Source organism: Sminthopsis crassicaudata, chromosome 3 (genome assembly GCF_048593235.1).
Source record: "Sminthopsis crassicaudata isolate SCR6 chromosome 3, ASM4859323v1, whole genome shotgun sequence".
In the NCBI taxonomy this organism is placed as follows: Eukaryota; Metazoa; Chordata; class Mammalia; order Dasyuromorphia; family Dasyuridae; genus Sminthopsis; species Sminthopsis crassicaudata.
The window spans coordinates 343141542-343153606 of NC_133619.1; positions in this window are offsets into that span (position 1 = coordinate 343141542).

Sequence of the window (12065 nt, forward strand, 5' to 3'; positions counted from 1 at the left end):
AATCATGGCAATGTCAGACAATGGAGAGTAGAGGCAACATGTGAAAGTGGATAGAGAGCCTTTCTGAGAACTTGGTAGATCTGAGTTCAAGCTTTGCTTCTGATAGATAATGAATCTGTGTCCCAAACAAGACTAACTTCCTTATGTCCCAGAATCTCTCTAAGACTATATTGCAAAGAAGGTGCCCATTGACATTGGGAGAGAGAATTCACTATACCAATGAAATCACAAGTCTGATTCGAAAAAAAATTCAGACAGTGTGTGGACAGCTCTGGACTGAAAGCTGATGGAAGAAGAAAGAGACTATTTCTACTCTACCCTGAGTTAATGTAACCTTAATGAGGCTGAAAGGAAACAGAGTATAAGGGCCATCACTGCCACTCTGGAAGTCATCACAATCCTGTCAGCAGCTGACAGGAAAACATTTTGACAGGGGTTCAGGGCCCAAATGGAACTTGCTGATAAAGCAATGCTTTTTAAAAAAAGGTATTATATCCTTAAAAATCAAATTTGAAATAGAAGGGAATATGGTAACTGAATAATGGTTTTAATTCTATTTCCTACATTTAGGACTGCTAGATTTTTCAAATTATCTTCATTTGTGAAATTTTATGTCTATATTTGTTAATTATAAATAAACATTTTCTTTTCATCTGTGGTGTGAGGGGATGTGTGGGGGAAAATCCTTTATTGTAACATGGTTTTAGAGATGACTGAGGCACTGAGAAATTGCATCTTCTTGATATTCATACAATATATATCAGAGGTAGGATTTGAATCCAAATCTTTCTCTAAACAAAGATAGCCCTATATCCGTTCTGCCATGTGGCATCTCAAATACATGTTCTAACTTTATAAAATAATTTCTAAGTATGTTACCTTCTTTATGTGTCTAGTTCAGCCAGGTCCTGAAGTAGCTTGATTGTAACACCTGCCTCCTGGTTGCAGCTGGTAACAGCAGACAGGGCTGGTCAGGTTTTTAAGACTTGTATTCCTATCCACTCATTCCACCCTCCTCCCCTCTACCTTAAAGCTCATGATGGATGACACCATCTCCTAACTATTAAATTCAATGGTCTTTTTCTCAGACTTCATCTTTCTTAACTTCTTTGTAGCTTTTTTATACTGTTGGCTACTCTTTCCTCTTAGACATTCTCCTTCCTAGATTTCTGTGATATTTCATTATCTCAATTCTGTTTTTTTTCTAATTTTCTTTTTCCCAGTGGACTCTATTCTGTGTTCTATCCTGTCCTTCCTCTGTTTGTCTCTCTCTTTCTTTCCCCCATGGGTCCAACTCTCACTTCTATGCAGATAACTCCCACTTCTATTTCTCTCATATTTTCTCTGAATGGCAGTCACATATCACCAACTGCTTCTCTGCCTTGATCTCTATCTGGATTTCCCATGGATATCTCAGACTCAACATATCCAAAACAGAATTCAAACAACCCCCTTCCTCTCAAGCTATATCTCTTGCAATTTTCTGTCTTTTTGTTGATAATGATGTCATCATTATCTTTCTAGTTATCCAGAGTGGATTTTTGATTGTGTGACCCTGGACAAATCACTTAACTCTGCGTGCCTCAGTTTTCTCATGTGTAGAATGAGCAGGAAACATAAATGGTGAATCTCTCCAATATCTTTTCCAAAAAAATATCAAATGAGATCATGAAGAGTCAAAGATGACTGAAAAACAACTGAAAAATGACTCTTGGATAAATAATCTATAATCTACCCAACATTCCACTAAGTCCATAGTACTTAGATCTGAAGGAGACCTTAAAGAACATTTAAATTAAACCCCTCATTTTGTCATTGATATAAATTGAGGTCCAAGGTCTCATGGGTAGCGAGAAGTCATTCTCAATTTTGTACTCTCACTCACCGATATCCATCATAACATCTTTTGTACTTATCTCTTTCTCTTATTTTAACATAGTTGTTTATCAAATTCATTATCTCTTGCTTGAATTTCTGATTGGTCTTCCTGCTTCCAATTCCTCTCATGTGCCATCCACACTGCTGCCACATTTCTATTTCTAAAGTATAGGGCTTGTCATGTTACTTTTTTATTCAAGAAGATTCAGTGATTCCTATTGGTTCTAGTATAAGCTATTTTGTTTGACTTTTGAAACTCTTCACACTCTTACTGTTTCCTACTTGTCTTTCCAGAAAAAAAATCATATTGCTTCTCCTTATGAACTTTATATTCCAGGCAAACTGACTTATTTGTTGTTCCTGACAGACAGTGTTCTATCTCTTGCTTTCCCTTCTTTTGCATAAACTATTTCTTAGTCTTTGGAATATATTCTTTCCTCACCTCTGTTTCCTAGAATCCCTAGCTTTCTCCAAATATAGTTCAGCTACTCCTAGTCTTACAAATTATTGATAGTCTTTTGTTTATCTATAAAGTCATATTGTATATATTAGGTGTGTTTCTTGCATATTCTTATCTGTGCACAACTTATTCTACTCAATAGAATGTAAGCTCCTCAAGGGAAGGGACTGTTATATTTTTGTCTTTGTACTAAGCATAGTGCTTAGCACATAAGAAGTTTTCAAATAAATGTTGTTAAATTGAATTGCTCTATTTAAGGGTAGCAGGAAAAAGAGCAGAGGATGGGTTACTCTATTCAGTGACTGTTATTAAACTGGGCATTATACACACTTCCAGATGTAAAGAGGACTTTATAAAAGACCCAAGGGTGCCTAACATACTTTTCTGATAATAAAGCTATTCTCATAATATTTACGACTCTGAGGAAACTAGGAAGTGCTGTAAATCTCACAAGAAAGTCTGTTTTTGTGAAATTTACAGCTTGCTTTCCACAGTAGATAGATTCCAATAAGTTTTGGCTGAACATCTAGGTCCTTGGACATTCATTCAGACTGGACTCTATGCTTTTGGAGATTGGTACCCTCACTATATTTTATTTTCACAGATTTAAGCTTTTTTCTTTTTTGCAATCAGTTCCATGTACTGACACTTGACAGTGAATATATGACTGCCACAAGGGAATCTGTGGTATTGGGGAAAGAGAAGGAGATTTGGAATCAGATGACATGGATTCAAATCCTAGTTCTGCTTCTTACTACTTAATGAGACTTTGGCCTCAATTTACAACAATGGCAAAATGAGGGGTTTAAATAAAATGTTCTCTAAGTTCATGTTCAGATCTAAGTCTTGTGATCTTTTAAGTTGGAATGTTGGATAGGTTACAGACTATTTATCCAGCATTCATTGTTGTTCAGTTGTTTTTCAATCATATATGACTCTTTGTGATCTCATTTGGGGTTTTCTTGAAAAAGATACTAGAGTGTTTTGCCATTTCCTTCTCCAGCTCATTTTACAGATGAGGAAACTGAGGCAAGCAGAGGCAAGGGATTTGCCCAGGATAACACAAAGGTAAAGGTCTGAGTTAAAATTTATTTAAATTCAGGAAAATGAGGCTTTCAGACTCCAGGCCCAGACAGAGTTATATTCAATGCATCACCTATTTGCCCTTATTTTATTTAGCTACCCTGCATGTTCCCCTTCCACCCCCACTCCAAACACCAAAACAAATAACAGTGGTAATTCCTTAATTATTAAAATACAGAAAACAATTTCAATATTGAAAGATTCTGTCATGTTAAGCAGGTATGAGGAATTTGCTCATTTTAAAAATTGTTCTCTTCTGTTTGGATCAAATTTCAATATGATATTTAAAGAAAAAAAGAACAATGTTCTTTTAATAGACTGAAGTAGTTGCTTCTTCCTCTATTAGATTAATGAGGAATCTTAAGTTGTTCTACATGTTAACATTGAAATATTTTCCCCTTTTGAGAGTGTTTGCTCTAAGATAGACATAGTGGGGTGATAACAGGGAAAGACTGAAGAAGAAAGAAGGAGGGGATAAAAGTGATGGTAACTGGGGAGAGCCATGAGGAAATTTTAAAAATTGTATTTTATTTTATTTAAGATTTTTAAAAATAGCTTTTAACTTTCAAAATAGATGAAAGATAGTTTTGAATATTCACCCTTGCAAAATCCCATGTTCCAAGTTTTTCTCCCTCCTTTCCCTCCTCTCCCTACTCTAGATAGCAAACAATCCAATATATGTTAAACATATATAATTCTTCTATGTATATTTCCAAACTTATCATGCTGTACAAGAAAAATCAATTCAAGAAGGAAAAAATGAGAAAGAACAAAAACCCCCAAGCTAACAACAAAAAAAATCCTATACTATGACCTACATTCAGTCCCCATAGTCCTCTCTATGAGTGCAGATGGCTCTCTCCAACACAAGTTTATTGGAATTGGCCTGAACCAGCTCATTATTGAAAAGAGCCAAGTCCATCAGAATTGATCATTGTATAATCTTGTTGCTCTGGATACTTTTGGTTCTCTTCACTTCACTTAGCATCGGTTTATGTAAGTACATGAGGAACTTTTTCTGATAAAAAGCGAGTTCCTGGACTCTGAGATCTTATGGAGACAGACGGAAAGGTAGAACCAATCTTTCCCCCATGTTTTTGTGTTTTAGTCATAGGAGAAGAAGGAGCCCCAGAAACATACCTTAGAGGAACATCTGAATGAAGCTGTGAACCTTACCCTTCTATACCCAGAGAATATGATAGTATAAGGGAACACTATATACCTCCATCTTCCCCTCCCTTTCCATGTGCTGGGGGAGAAACAATCCATCTACAGTTTCTATAATTTGCTCTTCCTTTAGCTTTGATTAAAAATTGCTTTGTATAAATCAAACTGTTAAGTGGTTAAATATTGCTTTGTATAACCAAATCGACTGTTAAGAGGTTAAATTGTTAGAAGTGGAGAGCAAGAGACTCCTAAAATTGAGGAAACAATCCATGTGGCTGGAATCAAAGACAAGACCCATTCTCTCCTGCATCCCCCCTAAAAAACTGCCATAAGGCTACCAGAGAACCTTGGAGGAAGGGTGAAATATAACACACCTGACCTAGTCAAGCCTACGGTTAGTACTGTTACACTATCATCATGAATGTTTCTAAAATAGGAGATATTTAGATGTACTAGAGCTGTAATTTCATTGCTATAGGGAACTAAAGGAAGGAAAATCCTATTCCTAATTTATATTTGTACCTTCTCTAAATCTTAGAGCCTCAGAGTAGTGTTGGGACATTGACAGTTTAAATGTCTGATCTGGGACTACACAGCTACTAATGTCAGAGGAAGAATTTGGCTTCCTTTCTTAGAGACCAGCTCTTTATTTGTTAGGCCAGTTGGTATAAGTAATGTATGTATCACAATTTCTTATTTTGTGTGAAAGTAAATTGAATCTATCAATTTACTAAAAATTCTTCTCTGTCTCTTTTTATTATTACAATGGTATTTGATACCAGTCTTTCCACACCCACACCCCTCAAAGCAGCATTCAATGAATTTTATCAATATCGTCTATGATCCAATTCATGATCTTATTCATCTCAATTCATACAATACATTCTGTGAAACATTAGAATATATAGAATACCAACACATTTCTCTTTGACTACCACATGCTGAATGGAAAAAAGAAATTCTCGCATTGAGAGAAGTTCTCCTGGGTGAGAACTGATCTTTACAATGACAGATGATGTGATTTTGTCAATTATTTGTTATGTTTATGATCTAGCTATATTGAAACACTGCAGATTAAGTGTCTCAATTAAGATTTTAATTTAGTTTTAATAAGTGAGTTATTATGTGTTAATAAAAGATCAATTAGTAGTTAAACAGCCATTGATTCAGATACAATAAATATGTCAGAAAGACATCAAGTTGTCATTGAAATAACTGGGGTTTGCATAAGCAACACATGAGCAATCAGATTTTCCATATATTAAAGACATAATGAATGCCAAGACATTTAATTGCTGTTTCACAGGGAAGCTTAATACTAATGTTACTTCACAAACCTGTTCATATTTCTGTAATACATTAAGCTATTCATTGATTGATTTAGTACTTACCATGTGCTTAACATCACAATAGGGTGTATGGAGAATAATCTATTTAACTTTATATGCTTCTTTAACCTCTGTTACCTTACCTCTTCTCCACCACTGTTTTCCAGTGCCCAGCCATGGACTACTCCTGCCATCTAATTCTTCTTCTGGAACTTCTGAATCCCACTGGAGAAAATTTTGTTGACTAGATTTACTATAAGCTTATGTCATGATGGGAAAAAATACAATCTCTCAATACCCAGATGAAGAAATGCTTTAAATCACTAATAATTAGAGAAATGCAATTTAAAGCAACTTGCCTGTTTGCCTCAGTTTCTTCATCTGTAAAATGAGCTGAAGAAAGAAATGGCAAATCACTCCAATGTCTTTGCTAATAAAGCCCCCTGAAAGAGGTGATGAAGAGTTGGACTTACATGATTGAGAAAGTACAACAGTGGTCAGTGCAAGAACTTTTTTTTGAGTTTATTTATACATTAGACATGTATAGATAGTTTTTAACATTCACCTTGCAAAACCTTGTGTTCCAAATTTTTTTCTCTCTCCTCTCCCTCATCACTCCCTTCTCTATATGGCAAGTAATCTAATATATGTTAAACAAGTACAATTCTTCTATATAGGTTTTCACATTGATTGTGCTGTACAAGAAAAATCAGATCAAAAAGAAAAAAAATGAGAAAGAAAAAAATGCAAGCAAACAGCAACAAAAAAGTGAGAATACTATGTTGTGGTCCACACTCAGTCCCCACAGTCCTCTCTGGGTGCGATGGCTCTCTCCATCACAAGTCCACTGGAACTGGCCTGAATCATCTCATTGTTGAAAAGAGCCACATGAATCAGAATTGATCATTATATAATCTCGTTGTCACTGTGTACAATGTTCTCTTGGAAGAACTTGTTTTGCTTAACTATGTATATTTGTTATAGGAATTTTGTTTTTCTTGCTTTCTCAAAGGGAGGGGACAGAACAGTTGGGAGAGACAGGTTGATCATTTGAAAATAAAACAAAAAAAATTGTCATCTAATCTCAACTGGGGCTTTACTGCCAAAGATCATTTTACTCTTCCCCGATAGACTCTTTATCATAGCTTCTATTGAAAACTTCTCTTTTCAATTCATCTATTTTAATTTCTCCTTTCCTCTCCTCTCATAAGAAAACTTTGTTTTATATGTTACAGAGAAATTTCCAATTGGTCAATAGGCCAGATATCAGGTGCTCATTCTTTTTAAAAAATCATTTCTTTATTTCAAAATTCCTTCAATATCACCCTCTACTCTTTCCTCCTTTACTCTAAGCTTGGAGAACAAGGAACTACTCTTTATTGAAACCATCCCTTTCTCTTTGATCCCATTTCATACATGTCTCTTAAGGGAACTTTATCTTCTAAAAAAATACAAGTTTTTGTTATCTTCATTTCCAAATATCTCTGCTTCCTGACTTTCCTGGATTCCTTCAAGAATTAGCTAAAATTCTACTGGGAAGAATTTGCCATTCTCCCTTAGAACCTTTCCTCAGTTATTTCTCATTTGTCTCTCTATATAAAATATAGCAGCAGTTAGGTGGTACAGTAGCTAGAGCACTTGTCTTATAGTCAGGAAGATCTAAATTCAAATTTGACCTGAAACTTACAAGTTATATGATTCTAGAAAATCATGTAACCTCTATATTCCTTAGTTTCCTTAAATGTAAAATGGGAATGATAATAATACTTACTTACCATTATTATTACAAAGATCAAATGAGGTGAAAATTGTAGACCACCAAGCACAGTGCCTGGCACATGATAATCATATGTTAAATATGATTATTTTTCCATTATTTTCTGAGCTCCTTGAGGGCAGAGATTCTTCACATAGTGCTTGGCATATGACTTGTTCTTAGTAAATTTTGATTGCTCTTCCTTTCAAACTGTTTTTTATTTAAATAATGTATTTAATTTCTTTCTCCTTATGTTGTATATTTATAATGGGTTCATTATCTCCCTCCCTAGAATATCAGTACCTTGGGTAGAATGATTATATATTTCATTATATTTGTATCTTTTGATCCTAGTATAGTGCTTTGCATATAGTAGATGCTAATAAATGTGTGAGGGTTGATTGAGGATAGGATCATGATCTAGAGCTGGAAAAAACCTTAGGGATCATGGAATTCTGCTCCCTCATTTTAGAGATGTGCATACAGCAAGTAGTTGAATTATCCAGTCATATAACTAATAAGTGTCTGAGATGGAACTTGAAACCATATCTTCTTGATTATATATGCAGTGCCCTAACCACTATACCACGCTGCACAGACAGGGAGACATTAAAGGAAACAGATTCGTTTTAAAATTTGAATTTGAAATATCTGAGTGGGAAAATCTAGAAGGCAGTTGGAAATGCAGAAATGGAGCTTGAGAAGAGGTCTGGGAAAAGAGATATTGCCATCCATATAAGGATAATAATTAAAACTTTGAGAATAGATGGAAATTTATGAAGTATCAAGGGATTATAGAAGGACTTTATTGTTGTTGTTTGCTTCTGACCTTTTTTGACTATTTTGGGGTTTTCTTGTCAAAGAGGTCAGAGTAGTTTGCCATTTCCTTTTCCAGCTCATATTGCAGATAGGGCACTGATGCAAACAGGGTTAAGTGACTTTGCCAGGGTCACATAGCGAATAACTGTGTGTGAAGCTAAATTTGAACTCCAGAAGATAAGTCTTTTCAATTCTAAAGCCAGTGTTCTATTCACGGAGCTACCCAGATTCCCTAGAAAGAATCTTAGTAGTCATTAAATCTAATATTTTCATTTTACAAGTGAGAAAACTGAAGTAAAAAGGGATTAAGTGCCTCACCCACAGTCACATAACCAGTAGAAATCATTAAAGAGAGCAAAGTAGTGTTATATTTATATAATAGCAGGATTGAACTGGCTTCCCAAAATTACTATCTTACTTTGAATATCAGGAAAACTTTTCTTGGAATGATTTTTCCTTTTCCCTTATGCATACTCTATTCTCTTCTCCATGTGTATGGTGAGAAGTTAGAAGACCACAGATGTGTCTCAGTGTTCTTTGAGAGAACTAGGGGGATTTTGGGTCAGAAGAAACCTTAAAGGTCACCAAATCTAACATTTTCATTTTACAGTTGAGGAAACTAAGGACCAGAAAAAAAGAACCAGAGAGTTTCAAGGATATGATACTTTGAGTATCTGAAGAAACATTTAAACCCAGAGCTTCCTAATTCCAAATCTAGCTCTTTATCCATTAGACTACTGATGAAACATTTCTTTTTTAATTTCATTTTCATTATAGCTTTTTATATACAAAACATATGCATGGGTAATTTTTCTAACACTGACCCTTGCAAAAACTTCTGTTCCAACTTTTCCCCTCCTTCCCTCCACTTCGTCCCCTAGATGGCAGGTAGTCCCATATATGATAAATAAGTTAAAGTATATGTTAAACACAATATATGTATACATATTGTTGCACAGAAAAGATCAGATTTAGAAAGAAGGTAAAAATAACCTGAGAAGAAAAAAGTAAAACAATGTAAGCAAACAGTAACAGAAAGAGTGGAAATGCTATGTTGTGGTCCATACTCATTTCCCAGTGTCCTTTCTCTGGATATAGCTGGTTCTGTTCATCACAGATCAATTGGAACTGATTTGGATCCTCTCCTTGTTGAAGAAAGTCATGTCCATCAGAATTGATCCTCATAAAGTATTATTGTTGCTGTGTATAATGATCTCCTGGTCCTGCTCACCTCACTCAGCACCAGTTCATGTAGGTCTCTCCAGTCTCTCTGTATTCATCCTGCTGGTCATTTCTTACAGAACAATAATATTCCATAACATTCATCTACTACAATTTATTCAGCCATTCTCCAACTGATGGACATCCACTTAGTTTCCAGTTTCTGGTCATTACAAAGAGGGCAAAACATTTTTACACATGTGGGTCCCTTTCCCTTCTTTAATAGTAACAGTGCTGGATCAAAGGGTATGCACAGTTTGATTACTTTTTGAGCATAGTTCCAAATTATTCTCCAGAATGGCTGGATCCATTCACAACTGCACCAACAATGCATCAATGTCCTAGTTTCCTACATCGCCTCCAATATTCGTCATTCTGATGACACATTTTTTGGAGGCAAGAGGTAGGCAACACTGTAATCGAAAGGCAGAATTTAGGGAAGGGTTCTTTGTTAGGCATAGTGCCAGATCTAGACAGAAAGATATTTCCTGTCTCTGAGAGTAAACTAAGCCACTGTTGGATGAGACACTGGGGGCTAAGAGCTACAAAAGAGGGTGATGGGGAAGACTATATGTTCCACTTCAGGTCTTACGTGAATGATTATGGCCAAGTACATTTTGTCTAGTTATGTAATTAAAACTATATGGCAGATCCAGAGAGAGGGCTATGGGGACTAAATCTGGATCACAACATACTTTCACCTTTGTTGTTGCTGTTGTTGTTTGCTTGATTGTGTTCTCCCTTATTTTTTCCCCTTTTGCAGCTTTATAAATGTGGAAATATGTTTAGAAGAATTAACCTATAATGGATTACTTGTTGTCTAGGGGAGGGAGGGAGGGAGAAAAATTTGAAACACAAGGTATTGCAAGAGTGAATATTGAAAACTATCTTTGCATGTATTTTGAAAAATAAAAAAAACTAATAAAATTAAAAAAGAAAAATTATATACGGAAGGTATTTCACAGAAACTTATTGTGACATAATACTAGTTTTTGAGTCAGGAAAACCTTAGTTCAAATATTGTGTACTTTGAGTCTGTACAAGGGGCTTCACTTCTCAGAGCATCAAGCAACTAATTCTGTTATCTGCTAAATTATAGATGAGTTTTAGATGCGATCTATTTCATAGATATGCCATCTATAATTATTGGAAAATAAGAAGGGAATAAAAAAAGATCCCCTTAAAAGAATTTCTAAGAGTTAGAGAGAGAGTAGAATATTGGATAAAATTCTAGAATTGGAATCAGGAAGGCCAGAGTTCTAATTCTCCTTTAGACACTAGCTCTGTAGCTCTGGGAAAATCATTTAACTCCTCTTAACTTTCATTTCCTCATTTTAAAAAGGAAAGAGTTGGATTTGATGACCTCTAAAGTCTCTTCTGGCTCCAAATCTATGATCCTATTATACATCGACTCTCCCATTTCCCAGAAAAGCCCCAAAGTGGAGCTTGAATGTAAGTGACATCATTGGGTAAAGCAATTTCAACAATAGCAGGGAAGTGGGTTTCATTTGGAGACCTACCACATACCAATGCTGGCTTTAAAAGAAATAAGAAAAGATGATTTGAATAGCAAACACTTAAAAAAATCTCCTTATTCTCTACCTCCAGGTTTAATATCTTTCTACAGAGCAAGCACACAGTCTTCTAAGAGAAATGAAAATATTCCTTCTAAACACGCCAGGCCATAACAAAAGCAGAGTTAAGAAGGTTAGGAGACTTAGTTGTCTCAGCAACATGTCATCAAGTTGAGATGAGCAGGGGAACACAGATAACGTGGGAAAGAAGGGAAAAAATCATAAGCCCACAAAGGGGAAAAAGCGAAGATACTGAAAGGAAAAAAAGCAAAACCCTTTTTCTTGATGTTTCATTAAGGGGACTTTAACTTTTATAGTCTCCAAAAGAAGCTAAAATATAATCTGCCTTTGTGTAATGTGTGTATTTGGTGTGTGTTAAGAAAATGTGTCATCAGCATTTCCTCTGTGTGGTGCAGGATCCAGAAAATTCAGTCGGTATGCATGTAAATTCATATGAGAACAAGATGCTTCCTCCTCAAATATGATTAGAACTTCAATTTTTAAAAAATGGAAACATTTTATTAAGGGTCTCAGAGGTAGAGTACAAATCCCCCCAAATGACCAAATATGCACAGAGCTGCCTTGTTTGCCTAAATGGAAATGCTCAAAATATTAAATTTTAAAAAGTTAAAATTCACTTTCTTACAAATAGTCCCTTCTCTTTATTCACATAGAAGCAGCCATAATACCACCCTCATGATCTCTCACCTGAGTTATTGTAATAACCTTATAATTCATCTGCCTGCCTTGAATCTCTTTTCATTCCAATTCATCCTTAA